The following is a 16,981-nucleotide window of genomic DNA, read 5'->3' on the forward strand; positions in this document are numbered from 1 at the left end:
AAAATCTGGGCAATTTAAATTTACAAAGATAAAATTTGGAATATGTCTTAAAAAAGCAGTTCTCTTCAGATATGAAAGCAACACTGTGCAGTGTGGTCATTTCCTTGTTACCTCTTAGATTTGTGCAGTTTGAATTATTAGACAGAAACTAACAGTCTAGTATGTTCAAATTTTTTAAAAATTGTTAGCTATGATAGTCAACAGTAGATCACCAATATTTTTGTTAGAAATTGATAGTATAACTTTTCAAACTACAGTATCCAGAAGACTAGTCTTAATGCAATAGTAAGAAATAGGCTACAATGCACTGGTAAGACAAACTCTAGAGGAACACATTTATTCTTAGCACCTGATTAGATTCTACCACCGGCTAGGCATTTTATATTTGGTATAATATTTATTGCACTGAAAAATCAAAGAATAAAAACCATGGATTTACATTAAAATCAAGGAAGAGGTTTCTTTAATCATATGAACATTCAATTTCCAGTTCTTTTTTTCCTTTTCTTTTCTTTTTTTAATTTTATGTGTATGGGTGTTTTGCCTGCATGCGTATCTGTGTACGATGTGCATGGTCAGATGCCCAAAGAAGCCAGAAGGCTGCTCTGGATCACGTGTAATTGGAGTTACAGTCATAATTGCATGTGGGTATTTGGGATCAAATCTGGGCCCTTTGGAAGAGCAACCCATGCTCTTAACAACCCTCATTTCTCTGGCCCGTAATTTTATTTTTAAAAGGTATGTACTTATTTACTCTGGTTATCTTAAGTATGGCCTTTATTGAAATTAGGATATTTGAAAATACAGATTTATTAGGTCTGTTTTAATTATAAATTTAATTATAAATTATAAAATTGACAAACTCTCAATTCTTTAAAAACGTGTTTTCTTACACAGTCAAACCAAGCAGTATGTCATTGTGTACAGCTAACATTCAGTTTCATGTAAAATTCTGAATTCAGTTAGTTGAAACCTTATAGTGTCCTCATTAAGATCGAAGTTCCTTGTAATAATTTTGAAGAAATGTTTCACCTATTTATCTAACTTTAATTTTAGTGTATTTTAAACAGTTATCTTTCTCATATGCAAAAAAAATGCTGAACTGAAAGCAAGATGAATACGTTGACTCGGAGGAGTAGATGTACAGGGTGTTCACCACGCAACCCTAAGAAACATTCACAAAACAAATTTTACAGATAAAAGATAAACATATTTATTACCATATTTATGGTGGACCTGTCAAAATTCTTTCAGTTTCCTATGCATCATCAAATTTCAAATCTTCTTCATTTTAAGTTATGTGTCAGAAAATCATCCCATCCCTTATCAATATCTTTTCATGTTGTTATCAGTCCATAATAAAAAGTATCAGACGTCTGTGGTTTAAATAGCAATGTGTTAAAGAATCAATGTGGTTCCTTCCACCTGATTATTGGAAAGTGTGAGAGGATGCAGGTGAAATGAAGGAAGGTTGGTGAAGGAAAAAAGAACCACAATATGAAGATTAGGTAAATTCTCAAGTTCTTTATATTACTGCAGAGAAGATGAAAATAGAGACGAAGAAGAGAAAGAGGCAGAAAAATATAGGAAAATGGGGAGAGAGAGGGGGAGGAAGAGAGAGAAGAATGACTGAAGGAAAGAAAGAAGAAAAATGAAGAAATGAAGGAAGGAGAGAAGAAAGAAAGAAAGAAAGAAAGAAAGAAAGAAAGAAAGAAAGAAAGAAAGAAAGAAAGAAAGAAAGAGAGAAAGAGAGAGAGGGAGGGAGGGAGGGAGGGAGGAAGGAAGGAAGGAAGGAGCAAGAGAGAGAGAGGGAGGAGGACAAAGAGAGGGTGGAAGGAAGGAAAGAAGAGAAGGAGAAGTAAATGGATATAACTTTGGTGAAAATAATGCTGTATGGTGGAGGTATTTGGTAAAGTTTTTGGCTTATGTGAAGAGATATCTGACTCTCTAAGCTGAAGGGAATAAAATAGGACAAAATGAGTGGATGCTGTCAGTCGCCTTGGATTCGAGATGACAGAACTTCTGGGCTGTGGGCATCCATGACGTTTTAGGGAAAAGTGCTCCCAGCTGCTGTTGCGTTCAGAGATCTTAAGAGTCAAACTCAGTGTCACTGTCTGCATCACCTCCACTGGTTGTTGTTGGAACTAGACCTTCTCGCAGTCTGCAGTGTGACACAGATGTCAACCCCACAGAGGTAACAGGATAGTGTGGAGTATGTATTGCGATGGGGTTTGCAGAGAGTGCCGTGAAAGAACTGTGTCCCCATTTGTTCCTTACAATGCAATGTATTTGGATATAGGTTCTTTTTTTTTTTTTTTTTTTAGGATATTTTAGTTTTAGATGAGATCAGGAAGGCAGTGCCCCCATGTTTACCAGGAGAACTACACGTGCTTCCTCTCTGTACCTCTTACTATTTCCATCATTGTTGCCACCTTCTTCCTAGACCCTCCTCCTCCTCTTGCTCTGGCTCTCCCAGAAAACAGGCATCTACAGTCTCACAAGTCAGCCCTCACCAGAACCCAACCATGCTAACTCAGATTTTGAATGTATAACCTCTAGCATTTGGGGAATGTTAATTCTGTTGCTTGGGTCACCTAGACTGTGATATTTTGTTTTGTTTAACACAGCTACCTTTGTAAAGACACAGAGAAACCACATAATTTTGTAGTTGGCAAGCCTTGTAAGTCTAATTGCTTAATTGTCTGCCCATAGAAACCCTTGAGGTATTTCTATATAATCAATGAAGAAAATTTAAAGACCAAACGATTATCAGGAGTGTCTATAGCTTAGTGAATTTTGTATGTATATTATTATATATTATAGGTAGGTAATTCATTGTTACTACTAATAATGGGGTTTTATAAACCCATTGAAGGCAAAGAAAAATCTCAACCAAGTATAATTTGACTGCTTTCATAAAGCTTTGGAGTTATTTTATAATCATTACACTATTAGTATCAATGCATGCCTTATTTAATTAAATGTTAATTTCATCCTTAACTCTAGTGTTCCATTTTTGAAGTCACCAAATACAGCTTCATATAAATTCGATAGCGTGTTTGATAAATTGTTAGACTGATATTTGATGATAAAGATTGTTTTAAAGTAAACACTGTCCACCCTACCTGATAAAAGATTGAGAGGAACATGAGTATGTTAACAGTTAAGGCATAAAAAGGATATGTCACATTTGATTTTACAGAGCCAGTGCAGCAGCCAGAGCAGCAGGAGGCAAGTTGGATTGTATGGTCACTAAGGACCAAACCCAATTGAGATCAACTTCAGATTGAAGGTAGTGACTGCGGAGAACATTGACAAAGGCCTCTTCCATGATAACAAAATTCAAATAAAATAGAGAAAGCTGTAGAAATGCTGAATTGATTCCCCGAGTTACTCCCTGATTTTGATATCCTTCAATTACCAACAACTCGTCTGTGCTTCAAATATACACCACGTCTCCTCAGCCTTCACTACTTTATTTTGAAATACATTGTTATCTATATTTATCCTGTAGCTGATTAAATGGTTTAGTTGAGAAACACTCTCCCTCAACACCTGCTGGTTATTCTCATACCTCTAGTCCCAGAACAGACAGACTGAGCTTTGGAATTCTCTGCTTTGCCATATTGTCTATAATTCGTTTCCCGTTTTCATTATAATAGTATACAAAATACATGTCTAGCAATGCTCTTTTCAGTGTTTGAACTTCCTGTTAATGTATTTGTCTTCTGAATTAGACTGGGAGATCACTGAGTAGAGATTCATCAATGTCTTGTTTGACACATACATGGCTACGTTAGCACATAATAATAGGGCTACTTTAGCACTCTTTAACATGTGTGGATGAAAATAATTTCATCCTATTTGCAACTGAGGTGTGTGCCTGAGTTGGTACAAGAGACAGGAAGAGGAAGTAAAATATAAAGTTGTGAAATAGGGAGAAACTCATTGCTGGGGTAATCTAATTCCAGTAGAAAACTTTGTGGGGTGATGATATTCGTCAGTACACAAGTATAGGATAATAGACTGGGAAGACATTGCTGAATTAAGATGTTTATGGAACATTTAGGCATCAAGCAGATTTGGGTGAACAGATAGGGAACGTAAGCACTGGGAGCCAAGGATGAGATGGAGGTGATAGACATACAATAGTAGTAACGCCTTTAACTAAAACACTTCTGACTGCTTAACACAGTGTCATCCGCATGTCAGCAAACCTAATGCATCAGCAAGTGAAGCAACTGCAATTGCTCCTATTTTATAAACTTAGTAACTGATGCCCAGATCTTTACAAGGGTTACTCCATGTCGTGTGATTCCCAAAGAAGGTAGGATTCAGCCTTATACAGTACAGTTGTAAATGCATATTTAGGGACAACCCAATAAGGAGACTGGACTTCTCATCTTTGCCACTGAAATTCGGTGTGACTTTGGTTTTGCTAGTCAGCCCTTCTGTGCCATTGAACACCTCGTATGCATATTGAGGACTTCATTGGCATTGATCTCAAACCTGTATTTGATGTAGAGTAACACTCCAAATCATTATTTTAATTAAACCACGGAGGAAAAGGTTTCTTGGGTAAGTGTGGGGAGACAAAACAGGGCATGCAGATGCTTCTGTGGTTAAAGGACTAGCTGCCTGTGCACAAGTGTGAGGAGCTGAGTTCGTATTCCCAGAATCCATACAAATGCTGAGAGCGGGCAGGAACTGTAATTTCCCAGAGCAGGCTGACTAGCAAGACTAGCTGTATCAGCAAGTTTGGATATTGGCTGAGTGACCTTGTCTTGATGAATAAGGTGGAAAGGCAGAGATCAAGAATGATTATGGAAATCAGTCTCTGCCATACACATGCACACTCACCTACATGATGGATATCTACACACACACAAATATGCTTCCACACATGCAAGCATGCACACACAAGCTATAAACATACTTGCAATGGGAAAAGAACAATAGAAAAAAATAAGAAAAATCTATGATTTAAGTGGCATGAGAGATTTGCCATCCAGTGTGAACATTTCCAAGGAGTAAAGTGAAGCTTCGAGAATGGAGTTATGGCTAAATCTTTACAGCTTGTCCGAGACAGGAGACAGCAGCTTTTTACCATATGGTGATATTTTATTTATTTTTTAATAAAGAAAACTTGCCTGAAGATTAGAGGGTAAAACTAAGCCACTAGAGACCAACCAGGCAGTGGTGTCACACACCTTTAATCCCAGGATTTGGGAGACAGAGGCAGATGGATCTCTGAGTCTTCAGGGCCACCCTGGGCTACACAAGATCAACACAGAAGCAGATCCAGGTGGAGGTGGCTCACACTTTTAATCCCAGTACTAGGGAGTTACAGGCCTTTAATCCCAGCAATAATGGGGAATATAAAACGAGAGGAGACAGAGGCTCAGGGCTCAGTTGTTAGTAGCCCAGCCTTGGTAGAAGTAAGAAGTCTCTAGTTGCTTGGCTGTTTTGCTTTTCTAAACTTCAGCTTGAACCCCAATATCCATCTCTGGGTATTTGTTATTTGTGCTACATCACCATGTTTCTAGAAGCCATTAAATTATGCTAAAACCGTACAATGTAAGTGAAGACGTGAAATGCGAAACCTGGTAGGTCATCAAGATTAGGGTTCCTCGTAAGCAATGGAAGTGAAGAGACTCTGCTTAGACGTTAGGAGGTAAATGTTGGAGTAGTTTCCTAAGCAAATGCAAAAATCTTTTTCTCCCAGGATGTCAGAGGAGGGATTTAAACCCACAAACAGATTCTGAAAGCTTGTAATCCACTGTTTCTCCTCCTACACATTTGTATAATTTCTGTTGGCTCCAAACACTCTGTCTATGCATGGTTCACAGGAAGATTCCCTGTCTGTGTCACTTTCTCAGGAATCCTGGACTAGAGTAGAGATGAAGGCATCTCCCTCAAATGTCTTCCTAAATGTTGAACACTCTCCATTCTGCACAGGTTCCAGGTTTTCTAGTTTGGTTTTGTTGTTGTTATTGTTATTGTTATTAAGGCACCTATCCCAGGATGGCCTTGAACTCACTCTGAAACTGAGGTTGAACTGTTTCTTGATCCTGCTGTCTCCATACACTTAGGGCTGGGATTACAGATGTGTACTACTTAACCTGGCATTGAGAAGGGATGTAGATCTAAGCCAGGGCCACAAACATACATTCTACCAGCTGGGCTACGGCCCCAGCCTCAGCTTTCTATACTCAACTTAAAAAAGAAATGAGGACTCTTTGTTCCTTCACCTGCATGTCCCTATGGGTGATCAAGAGGGACAAAGGAATTTCTGACACTCTGTGTACGAGACGAGAGGGAATGACAAAGGAAGAACTTACCAACACACAAACATATACTCTTTAAAAATGATTCATGTTTCATAACTAGCTAGCAGCTGAATCTGCAGCATTGTTTTCAAAGAGTCAATTGTTTTCTAAAGCACAGATTAAACAGTATATATTTGTTGTTTGCTTAGAATTAAGCTCTTCAACATTTTCTAAGTATGTGTTGTATCTGCTTTTAAAAACAATGACAACTTTAAAGAAACCATGAACTTAGGGGAGTCTCCCTGGTAAAGGCAATTTGGGGACACAAAACCTGTATGGAGCTTGAAGATCTTCTCAGGGTCTGTGACTCTAAAACTGATCAATACGGTGAATGGTCACACAAGATATAGGAAAGATCAATAACCTCTAAAACTTAAAATTGCATGACTTGGACTTATATCAGTCCTCATGAAAACTGCAATTATCAAATGTGATGGAATGCTGTTTAAATAAATAGATAAGAAAAGACCTACACGTGTGTGCTTTGAATGTTTTCTTTCTGATCTTATGGCATGTTCATCTAAATATTCTAATCTAATTATGTATAGATTCAAAACGCTAAATTTTGTGTTAAAATGAGTATTTTTTTTCTGCATAGATTTCCCATTAGCGGTAGGTCTATTCAGTATCAAAATCTCATGCATGGGACATGGCTAAATGATTCGTTTGGGTGGATTTGATGGTTGAGGTAAATATAGTACACGAAAATTAATCTTAAACTAAACTCAAAATTCAAGTTTCCACAGCCTACACTTTACTCTAGCTCAAAAGTTAACTTTGGGCGTTCTTCAGATTGTCTGGGGAACGTTTAAAAATACCATCTCCCGAATCCCACCCGAGGCAATTAAATTGGAATCTCTGTAGGCGGAGGCTGAGTATTTCTCAGAATCTCCCCAGTGATTCCAGGGAACACATAGACTGAAAGCCTGTACGCAGGGAAGTGCCAGCGCCAGGGACGGTGGAATGGTCACCAAAGCTAGTGCATTCTGTCCCAACCTCAGCATTATGAAACACTGTAGGAGAAACAGATTAATAGCACAAAGTCCTCACTCTCTGGGTGTTGAGACTGCAGTAGGAGTGAAAGACTGGGTGAAACAATGTCTTAAAAGATAAGAGAATAAGGGAGGATGAGACGACTCGATAGGTTAAGGCACTTGCCTCCAAGCCGGAGGACCTGAGTTCCATTCCCAAAACCCACATGGTGGAAAGGGAGAACCGACTCGCTCAAGTTGGCTTCTTCTCATCATATATACGCTATGTCACATCACATACAACAATAAATAAAAATAAATAATCAAATACATGTTAGAAATAAAAAAATAGATGTAGAATACCAAGAAAGTAGACTAGGCAAGCATATTTGGCTGAGTGATTGAAACGTTAAAAATAGTTGAGAATTCTTACTAAAAATCATTGAGGGTTATGGAACAAAAACCAGTTTCTCAAAATGGATATAAGTAGGCTTAGAGAAAAAAACTCACTGTTAGTTTCAAGTTAAATTAAAGATTAGTGGCAAAATAAATGGGAATTCAGAGGAGGGAATAGACACCAAAATAGAGCAAAATCCAGAGCAGTTATTAATGCAAAAACCCTATGGTGATATGTCCATAGATTAAGAACTGCTTTAGTATATTTTTAGCAACTTGAAGTGAAATTCTTAAAGTGATTAATAGCATGGTGATGTTTTCCTTTTGTAAGAAATGCTGACTGGCTCATGACTTAAGAGCATGTTGCAGGCTGTTGGGGAAGTACAGGGTCCTTCTGCCCACGGTTGCCCCATGGCCAATGACAATGAGGAGGTGGCTTGTGAAAAGAAGAATTCACAACATCACAGAAGAAGTCAGTCTTGGTGGGGCCAGCTTCAAACTTTTAAAATAAACTACTTTTAAAATCTCACTAGAATCTTAGTAGAAATGTTTCATTCTCTTCTGAAAGAATGTCAGAGTATACCCAAGACCCTGCCACTATTCTCCCACTTCCAGGATACTCACCTCTTCTGGGATAGTACCCTCTCATAGGTCCACACTATGTCCCAAATCTCCCACCTGGAGAGCAAGCCTCTGGCATATGAACAATAGGGGAGATGTAAGCCAAACCAAAACAGGGGCCTGTTCTCAGAGGGAAAGACTTCCCAGGGAACGTGTGTGGTGAGAAGCATTTGGATGTGTGGATTTTTTGAGATGCGGATGTCTAGATATCAAGTAGATGTCAGCCTGGTGTGAGGTAATGCTTTGGGAAATGCCTGGCTGAGATACAAGAGGAGGTTTGCGAGAAATGAGCTTTATCTCCAGCATGATAAGAAAAGGGGGAAAAGCTGATCCTTGTGAAAGGTGTATGTTCCCAAACAAAGCAGAAAGATGGAGTTAGGAAGACTGTTGAAATAGGAGCGGTGGGGCTGCGTCCGCAGCACCCCGGCCACCTGCTAGCTTATGCCCGAAATAACAATTCAAAAACTGTATTCATTTAAGCAATGCTTGGCCCACTAGCTCTAGCCCTTACTGGCTAATTCTCACATTTTAATTTAGCCCATTTTTAATAATGTGTGTAAGCACCCCAAGGTGCGCTTACCGGGAAGATTCTAGCCTACGTCCATCCTGGGTCGGAGCTTTATCGCATGTGTCTCCTTCTGAGAGCAGAGCATGGAGTCTCTGAGCTCACTTCCTCTTCCTCCCAGCATTCTGTTCTGTTTACTCCACCCACCTATGTTCTAAGCTATGAGGCCAAGCAGTTTGATTATTACTTAACCAATGAAATCAACAGATTGATATATGACACTCCCACATCAGAAGACATATTCAAGGAAGTTGATCAATAACATCAAGGCTCAAAGGGAGGTTTATAATTGATACTGAGAGCAGCTCCCGAGTTTGATATTCAAAGGGCTCTTAACAGAAACATTTAGTGGGTGGAAAGCAAACTGAAAGCACGGGAGGGGTGAACATAGACAGAGGACAAAGGCTAATATTAAAAAAAAATGAGTCTTAAAAGTAAATGAGCAGTTCCGGGTGAGCATGAACAGTCCTGAGCCATCACTCATTGCACAAAGTTGCTTGCTGTGAAGCCCAAGGGACTGGAGTTCAATTCCTGGAGCCCACATGATGAAAGGGAAGAACCATCTCTTGAAAGTTGTTGTCTTACTTCTGTAAGGAATCCTAAACACACAAATAAACAAATAAATGTAACCAGAAGAAGCCTAAAAGGTAACCAGAAATTAATTTCAGAATAACAGCATCACTGTGTCTTTTCTAGCCAGGGAAAGGAAATGAATGGCCTCTTTCCAAAAGTGCTTCTTGGGAAAAGAACTGGGTGTTTGGTTTGGGTTGTAGTTGCCTAATTAATTAATCTTACATAAAGGGAGAAGCTAGATGGGTGCTGAAAAATTACCTTCTCTGCCTTTTCCTTAGGATCCCTTAAGTGTTCCTAACGAATACAGGTTGCCTCAGCATAGAGCTTCAATCCAGCCAGGAGTGACAGGCCATTCACTGTCAAAGAAACCAGGACTCATGCCTTATGTGAGTACCGTAAAGAAGTCACCAAAGGAGAAACAAAATTAAATATTTCTTACGTATCAAAAAGAAAACGTCATAAACATACTACAAACTAAAAGACAAAATGAAAACAAAAAAAATAAAGGATTCAAATATCAACCATCAGTGCAGTATGTTTACCAAATCAATGACTAGAGTTATTGTCTTAAGTAACTGAAACACCAGAGAAAACAAAGGAAATTTCACCAGCAGACACAGTGGAAGTGACAACCTTTGGTTTTTAAAACTTTCAAGCCCCAGGAAGAAAGCTCCAATCCATTGTGTTGTAGTTTTTCTAGGTTTTCAATACACTCTTTTCACATCTGCCCTGGACCCAGAAAAACTTCAGAGGAGGCCATAAGCCACGTCTAGATAGATGTATTTTCATCATTCCCACATTAATTCGTTCTTGTTTAGTAATTTTGATATACTTTTATTGCCCTTTCCCCCCAACTCTTCCCCTCATCAACTGAGGTTTTTGTTTTGTTTTGTTTTGTTTTGTTTTCAAGTGACTTAGATACCTAGTTTCTATTCCCATTTTATACAAACGTCTGTGAGTTTTCCTATTTTTTCATTTTCAGTTTCACTTTGTGTACTTGAAGATGGCTGTTTGGAATTACCGCTCTGATTTCAACACTGTCCTAGTCCCCAAATCCCAGGCTGGGATTGGTTCCAGACTATGCGTTTGTAGCACCACAGGGTGCTTGCTTAGCTTCCCATGCAGTGACCTCCTTAGACTGGCATGCTTTGTCAGGTTTTGGAATAATTGCATCATTGATTTCAATCCTGCCTATAAAGAGCTTCCCACTACTTTGCACTTAGTCTCTGTGCCATGGTTAAAGGCTGAAAGGCCACAAACATACAGGGGATTCTCTGTTTCATGATTAACAATATTGTAGTTTTAAATTCATAAATTATGGGATGGAATTCTTACCAAGTTAATTTTTCTAAGTAAGGCACTATGTATATAGACAGTAGTCCAAATTTCCTTAATGTTCTGTGTTAATTCTGTAATTTAATTAGTATGTTTTATTGCAAATGGATAAAACTGTTGAGGTTATAAAGTTGTTCATTAAGGAAGCAATTCTCTTGCCATTTATTTTGCTCTGCACTAAACTGAGATGCCAGGTGGCCACAGGAAAGCATGGTAATAGTAATTAAATAGTGATTTTATACCTGGAAATGTTCAAGAGGTTTAAGAAACTTCAATTAGCATGTTGCATTACATTGTAGTTGGAAGAAACAATGTTTTGAGCGCTTTACTCTTGTAATGTGCCTTTGGTATATATGATGGAAAGTGATATTTTGTAATAGGCAGTCCTGTTTCATTTTCTGCTCCTATTTACTTTCTCTGTGTCTCTATGCATGCATGTGTGTGCATGTGTGTATGTGTGGAGGTACATGTATGAGGTTCTATGTGTGCACCAAAGAACATGAGGACTTCAGGAGGAAACTGTGAGAGTCAGTTATCCCCTTTGACCATTGGGTTCCAGGAGTCAAACTCAGGTCTTTATGGTGAGTGGTAAGTTCCTACTTTTACTGGCGGAACCAGCACACTGGTCTAGCAATTCCATTTCTAGATGTCCAGTTTTAATAATCTAATACCACTAATGGGTGCTGGAAACTACAAAAACTTTTGCAGTTTCCAATTTTAGACATTTAAAATTTATTGGTTTTATGTTTTCTGGGTGCCTTTATTTTCTCACATTTCTGTATATATACATCAATTCACTTGTATACATAAATGACCTGAATCTATCATCTTCATTGGAGGATTTACTTGCCTGAAATAGGGTAGTTCCCTCGCAATATAAGGCAGTTCCCCCTTTCTCAATATAATCTATAAATCTAAATGCTGCACGAATTCCACCAGAAATACGCAGTTACTCTCAACAGTATATCATGAAACCCTCTCTCCCACTTTTGGGTATCTTTACCCTTTAATATATTTTCATTAATGTATTAAATATGGACTTCCTCTTGGTAGTTTTTAAAGTATTATACTGAATAAATATGTTTAAGTAGCATTCACAATCGGCTTAGCTTCAAACCTCAAGAACAGGATATGTCCTGAAGCAATCTTTGTAAATTTACAGTTTAACTACTGTTTGAGAAAAGTCCATACTAATATGGATAGTAATATTCAAATAAATATAACTATTATGATAATGTTGAGTATATACACTTGATTTTTCAGATGTTAGTGGGATCAAAGATGATAGGTAGGTAGGTAGGTAGGTAGGTAGGTAGGTAGGTAGGTAGATAGATAGATAGATAGATAGATAGATAGATGATACATAGATATAGATAGGTAGATGACAGATAATTTTTTAGTCTTAGTGTATGTATGTATTCTTGCACTTGTGTAACTCTGTGTGTGTGTGTGTGTGTGTGTGTGCATGTGTGTGTGTTACTATGTATGAGTGCCACAGTTCAACGACAGCCTCTGGTGTTGACCTTCATTATCCACCTTGAAACGGGTTCTCTGCCTGTCTATACCAAGCTAGCTCAACCACAAGTTTCTGAGAAATTCCCCAGCTCTACCTCCTCTCACACTGCAGGGGTGCTATGAGCGCAGACCCACACTACTGTGCCTGGCTTTCCACAGGTCCTGAGGATGCTCAAGCTAGCATGGCAAACACTATAACCCACTGAGTTATCGTTTAAACCCCCAAGAGTGACTTGAAAAGGAGAAAAATATAATGACTTAATTTTGATTAGCCCATTACTAGTTTTCAAAATCCATTCTATTTTGCCTTCTTATTACTGACAATAATGTGATCTGGTGAATTGTGCCACTGCACTTTCTGCTTTCGGAGGAGGAACCCAGTGTTCGGAGAATTATAATTTGTTCATAAAGATTTGATCTTTATACATTAATCAGCTAGAAGGGCCTCCTGAAACAGTCTGAGTCGTCTAACCCTTGGAAATTCTGCTTTTTTACCCACTGCTAATATGCACAGTCATTACCGCTCTTTAAAAAAAATCAATATGGATAATTGAGTTATTATAAAAATTTAAGAAACAAGTTAGGTTAAAAAAAAGTAGTCTCATATTTGATTGTGAGATTCAGAGGCTGTCAGATATCCTTAGCAGAGAGCTACAGGTTGCCTGAATCACAGTCTTCAGTGTGTTCATTGCCCTGGGTGGGTAACGAGCAGCATCCAGATCCCTTCCAGCGCCTGGACTACATTCTGAGTATTGTTCAAATGTTCAGGACGAGTACCTTCTCTAAGAGAATCACCACCATCAAGAATGCACGCCAACCAAATTGCCACCTCTACACACATACTGTCTCTAATCCTCTCCACAGCTGGTGGGACCGGGGCCACGTTGTAACTAGTAACCTGCGAAGTTGGTGATTACGCCTTAACACTTGAGATGGACGTGTTATTGTTGTCGCTGTTTTGTCTCTGGGTTTAGGTTTGGTACGTTAGGATTTTCTGTAGCATACCAAGGCAGATCAGAGGCGCCGGGACCTCAGAGTGACCTGTGAAAGCTGGGTAGCGTCAGGGAAGAAAGAGGAATATGTACGGTCGAGCTGAGTCATGTTAATAAGGGATCAGTAAAGACGAAAGAACTGCTGACATGGCAGAGGTACCCGAAGCTGCCATAATTACCTTGACTCCAATAGCCCTTAGCCCCGGGCGTGAAGCAGCATTTTCTTTGACTGTTGTAAGATATAGATCCCATACTTCTTTCAGTGAGCATATATATCCTGGCTGGCACAAATGGGCCTCTAAATTATTAAGAATCTTAGCTTAACCAAAACTTAGTCCCTGGCTTTTTACATTTTATGAAATAAGCTTATTCCAGAACTAACAGATGCCACCGGGAAAGACAAATTACACATTTCAGAAGTGGTATTTTAAACCGAACTGGTCTGGGCTAGTGGAACAATCTATATGCTTCTAAAATCTTATCTCTTGTCTACATATCTAGTTTTCTGTTTCTTTGTTTCCAACTTCCTCCCCCTCTAAGATTGATTACAGCATTTTCTATAATTCATTATCGTCTGCTTTTGCTCAAGGAGACAATCCCTGGAAATTTACACCAAATCACCCCGATAATGGATGTGCCCTCATAATTCACCTGTCTTCTGTACGTTCACTGATTTGTGAAACGCTTTAGAACCGAACCTCTCTTTTCAATGGACCAGACATGTGCTGTGAGCTGTCCTAACCAGGACACATATCACATGACAATAGTTTCTGGAATCACCCCAGAAACCAAAGGTGCAAGCGGGAGATTGTGTGTGTGTGTGTGTGTGTGTGTTGTGTTTCACAACGCACAATTATTGCCTTGATGGCTCTTTGTCTTTTGAAATGTAAGGGTTCCTGTTGTTCCTAACTCATAAGCCAGAGTCTAATGCACATTTTTGTGGGCAAAATGTACCTTTTAGCCCAAATGTCAAAACCTTGCTTCTTTTTGAAACAAATCTCCAATTAATTCTGAGTTTAAGAGACTACTAAATCAAATGGTTCCTGTCACATGTTAGCACTATGGGGCCTTTGACTGAAAGGAGCTCAGTGTAATCTTATTGAACCAGTAGGTCACAGGAATAAGAGAAAACGGGTTTGGATCACAGGAGAGAGTGGATGCTGGATGGATCTGTGAGCTATTCTCTGTTGTGGTATCAGCTGACTGATGGCTGTGATTCTCAGAAGGACTCCAACATTTTGCCTTCTAAAAGCTGGAGATTAATGCAACCATGGTGAACCGCACAGCGCCACTCTGGCAAAGGAAAAGGGTCAGGGCTGGAGAGATGTGGCAGGTGTCAAAATAAAAGGTTAGGCTCTGTGCCTGGGGACCCATCTGTCAGATAAAACCGTGATAAGACAATTAATGTATTTGTTTGTGTTGCTCATGACACATCATGCATTCCATAAAAACGATCAGTTTAAACACTGTCAACTGTTTTCTGGAAATTAGACTGTATGTACAAAGAAAATGCTCAAGAGAGAAAGAAGTGAGGGTTTATTAGTTAAATGGGTAGTTTGTACAACCAAATCAAGTTAACTTGCAGGACTGCTAGCTATCTGTACTAAAGAACTAAAGCTATTAACCTCAACATCTTCATAATGCAGAGTTTGTATTAGGGACGTTTGAAGTGGATTTTTATGCCAAAAGATAATTGGTATAACACCTCAAAATTTCACCATGCTTTACATTCATGATACTAGATCCTAAGTTTGTAATAAAATGCATCCCTGGGAACGTATGGGAAGAGGAGAATTTCCATCCACAAGCTATGTATCCTGCCTTCTCTTCAAATGTTTTGTTCACAGCGTTGTCATTATTAGGGCTTTCATCTTCACTCTGTGAGTAATTCTGACTCCTCTCATTGTATTTATTATTTATTTAGCTTTCTCACGACATCTGCTTTGCAATCTGTTGAAACTAGAACATGTTTCGAGTTAATATTCATCAGTGATCTATTTCTTGCAGATAAAATAAATTATGCTTTTAAAATGCCCCGTTATTTTACAGGTCAACAAATATAAAATGACTTACCTAGAATTATGAAAGAAAGAAGTTTTTTTCCCAGTTCAAAATTTCAGGTAGAAATTGATTTTCTCGTTTCTTTCTACTGTGGAGTTTAAAAAGGTTCCCGGTTATTGTTTCAATGTAGTATTCTTGCAATCATGTTACATTTTGAAGAGAAGAAACTGCATAATATGCTATGAAGAAGGAAGAAGGAAGAGGCAAGGCCTTTAACGTCTGAGGAAAAATCCCTTTCTCAAGCTGCACACTCCGACAGTGATGCTGTTAGCTTTCTTTGTGACAACAGAAGGAAGCGTTCGAAAACAGAACTCCGGTGTTCAATAGATTTATTTTTCATTTTGTTGGGACAGGATTTTCCCCACTATCACTAGTTCCCATCTATTAGAAGGGTTTTAGTTAAACATTAAGTCAATGATTTTTTTTTTCTTCAGCAGGAAAACTTCTCTGCCCAAAGCTTGTCACAGTCTTGTATTTTCTACCATCTCTCACTGAAGCGTGGATTCAACGGAGCAACAGGGATATTAGGATAGAAGCCGGGAAGTAAAGGTCAGACTCAAGACACAGACTTTATTATATGGTTCTTCCAGCAGTCTGATGCATGACTTACAAATTATGTTTGCAGTCCGACTATAACTAACTACTATTTAAAATTGAATTCACTTCTGCCTGCGTTTCCTGACTCGGAGGTTTATGCTGTTGCTTTAATTTTATTTGAATTTCAGTCATCTGAATTAGCTCTATTTCCTATCTCTTTATCTTCATTTGCCTGGATGCAGTTGAAAATACACTAGGGTAAAATAAAATTCTTAGTCACCATCCTGTACGACTCTTCAAAATTTCTAAGATGTGTAACGTTACCAAGCCGTGATTGGCTTAGCTAACTGGCCACTTTCTCTGTACTTCAGAATAAAAGTAATAATCTCATCAGAAAGTCGGGATCTCTCTTACCCATTTTTCACAGATCCATTAAAAGATACATCAGACAAAAGGTAAGACGATTTCTAACTTCTTCACAGTAAGGACTGTCCATTGGAAACGAGCAGTTTCACAGAACACATTCTATCTTTACGTGGGGAGAAAATAAACCAAACGGTTCCTTTTATTTTAAAATGATTTAATTTCTGTTTTCACTTTTCTGCAGAACTGTGAAAGAGTAATTTTGCTGGATATCCACTTATTCCAATTCAGCCATTTGCAGACAGTATGAGAATTCTGGAGGGGTTGTTGACCCCTCTTTGCTCTGGGACAGTGCAAACCTGCCTCTGTTTTAACCACAGGTAAGTTTTTCATGAGTTGTTCCCGACAGACCAACTAGAGATGCTAAATCACCAAACCACTTCTCTTATTTTTAAGCTTAATAAATACACAGTTATTTGGGAAAAATAATGACTCATTGGCCACTCCTTCAATCCATGATAATGGTAAACAGTGCCTATCTGAATTTTGATTATCTTAACAAACAATTAAAATCCTCAGCATATACTGTGTTATGTAAAGAAAGTATCCATAACCAGTTTTGTTTCTTATTATTAAAAAAGGTTGTTATTTCTTTCAGAAAATCTGCTTGAAATTGATTAGAGTGTGTCCCACCTGTGTTATGTTCCTTTTGTTAGCTTCACA

The 16,981-nt window shown here is 38.5% G+C and overlaps 1 long non-coding RNA gene across 1 annotated transcript in view; it reads left to right on the forward strand.

Annotated features, from left to right (window-relative positions):
• The window catches only part of LOC126512788 (uncharacterized), an 80,302-nt gene extending 63,664 nt beyond the window's left edge, over positions 1–16,638 (forward strand). The window contains exons 2-3 of the long non-coding RNA XR_007595229.1: positions 15,793–15,907; positions 16,503–16,638. This is a non-coding gene — a long non-coding RNA (uncharacterized lncRNA). The remainder of the gene's footprint in view (positions 1–15,792; positions 15,908–16,502) is intronic.
• The last annotated feature ends 343 nt before the right edge of the window (positions 16,639–16,981 follow it).

This window comes from Alexandromys fortis, unplaced genomic scaffold (assembly GCF_014885135.2).
Source record: "Alexandromys fortis isolate MF-2015 unplaced genomic scaffold, M_Fortis_MF-2015_v1.1 scaffold_19, whole genome shotgun sequence".
Classification (NCBI taxonomy): domain Eukaryota; kingdom Metazoa; phylum Chordata; class Mammalia; order Rodentia; family Cricetidae; genus Alexandromys; species Alexandromys fortis.